Genomic DNA, 2,484 nt, shown 5'->3' with positions numbered 1-2,484 from the left:
TACTTCTAAAATGGTTGGTATTTATGTTATTTATACTATTTATTTTGGACTAAAGAGAGTATTAAGTAATTTTTTTTTTTTACAATTAAGTGATAATTATGTATAAACTAGTTTAGGTGTAATCGTTTTGCGCGTGTACCTCACTTTAATAAGTTCAAACGTTACATTAAATACGATATTAAATAATTAACATGAATACAATAATTAGATTCAACATCTTTTGAACATGTAAAGATGAAAAATTTATTTAATTAGTTATATATAGTATTTGTAAATATCTAAGGTACAAATAAGGTAGGTTAAATCCATTTACAATCTCTTAAACTATGTTTGGTGTCTTCAATAAGATGATGATTAGCGTTTGATAATTCATAAAGTTGCATAATTTGACTTGTTCCATCCTACAGATGTAAAATTTGACCTGTAGATTTCATGCCACTTCGATCCTTCTTCTTGATGAAATAGTCTCTATATCTTTTCTATCCCTCTAAATATAGTCATGCTCTTTCTCTGCAATTCACGCATAATTTCAAAATTTAATTTATCTTTTGGATCTAAAGAAACAATAAGAATAGTATCTTAGAAAGAAAAATAATTGTGTTATTTAATATGATTTGATCAAGTGAGCTACATATTTTAAAAACTAATATTAGAAAAATACACAACTTATTAAGAAAATAATTTATATCATTAAATTTATATCATTTACCTCCTAATATTTTTTACTTGGATGAGATGCATGCCTACTTTTTCAATGTTGGTGAATGTGTATTCATAGTACAACAAAGCTAGACGTTCAAGATAAAAACTATATATAATGATTTATATGAAAATGGAGAATTCATAAATAAAAAAAAGGACATTAATTAATATTTCAATAGGATTTTTCATATTTCCATATATTTTAGCCGATCTTTAATTTACCCAAAAAAAACAATACAAATTTTTTCTTTTAAGAAAAGGATTTTTGGGAAAACCTCACCTACTCAACCACAAAATTAAGCACAAACACACTACTTTCTTTTTTTGGAAAAAGTCTAGTAAACTTTTTTCTTTTGGAAAAGGTCGTGTAATAAAAAAAAAACCCCAAACAACTAATCCCTTTTTAATATATTTATTAAAGTCAATCTTCAATATTATAAAGATAATAGTATAATAATTTAAGAAAAAGATGAAAAAACGATTTTATCTAAAATGAAGATTTCTAATAAAGGGTAAAAAATTCAGATCACTTTTCTAAGGGCTTCACACTTTTAATATATTATAGATTATAGATTAACATTGCAAGTAGTTAAAAGAGGAAGCTACCAATTGCTTAAAGAGGAGGTAGATCTTGATAGGCAAGAAAAGCATATTTAATCAAGGTTCCAATGTTCTCTTTTCTATGTTTCATTCCTTAACTCCTTGTCTGGCAAATAACCTCATGCTGTCTATTGCCCTTTTTGGGGGGTGACAAACTGGCATTTGTTTCTTTGTTAGTTCATATTGCAACACATTGAATGGACCACTCATGAAAGGTGAGGGTGGTATGGTTGAGAATAATTTAAGTAATACATAAACATGTACGTTCACTTGCCCTCAAATCATATCCATGACTTTCAATTTTGAGTGTGTACGAGTAGACATTTAAACTTGTATGAAGTTGAACAAGTAGACACATCTGTCTTATGTGGCATAATACACATAGGACGTCATGTAGAACACGCACATAGGACGACATATGTGTCTACTTGTTCAACGTTGTACAAGTTTAAGTGTCTACTGTGTACACCCAAAGTTAAAGGTCATAGATGTAATTTGAGGTCAAGTTAAAGGGCATGTTTATGTAATGTGTCATTTAAGTAATACATAAACATGTCTTTTTAACTTGGGCTCAAATCACGTCTATGACCTTCAACTTTGAGTGTGCGCAAGCAAGCACTTAAACTTGTATAAAGTTGAACAAGTAGACACATATGTCGTCCTACATGATATAATGCAAATAGGATGCCATATGTGTCTACTTGTTCAACTTTGTACAAGTTTAAGTGTCTATTTGTGCACACCCAAAATTGGAGGTCATAGATGTGATCTAAGGCTAAGTTAAAGGACATGTTTATGTATTGTGCCTTTTGAATTCGAGCTTCGAGAATGCTTATCCTTCAGTAAGCCTATTTGACGTTATAGGTGTCAAATGAGCAAATTGGATTGAATTTTAGTGTATCTAATAAGTGGACCAAATGACTATGGTTAATAAATGGACATTTCATCAAAGTGATTGAACCGCTCAAAAACTACTTTGACTGAAATGAATTGAATCAAGATGGGTGAATAAAAGGGCAGCCCGGTGCACTAAAACTATTGTTATGCGCGGTGTTCGGGGAAGGGCTCCACCACAAGGGTGTATCGTATGCAGCCTTACCTTGCATTTCTGCCAGAGGTTGTTTCCAAGGCTTGAAGCCGTGACCTCCTGGTCACATAGCAGCAACTTTACCAGTTACTCCA

This window comes from Capsicum annuum, chromosome 12 (genome assembly GCF_002878395.1).
Source record: "Capsicum annuum cultivar UCD-10X-F1 chromosome 12, UCD10Xv1.1, whole genome shotgun sequence".
In the NCBI taxonomy this organism is placed as follows: domain Eukaryota; kingdom Viridiplantae; phylum Streptophyta; class Magnoliopsida; order Solanales; family Solanaceae; genus Capsicum; species Capsicum annuum.
This window is presented reverse-complemented; position numbering follows the sequence as displayed.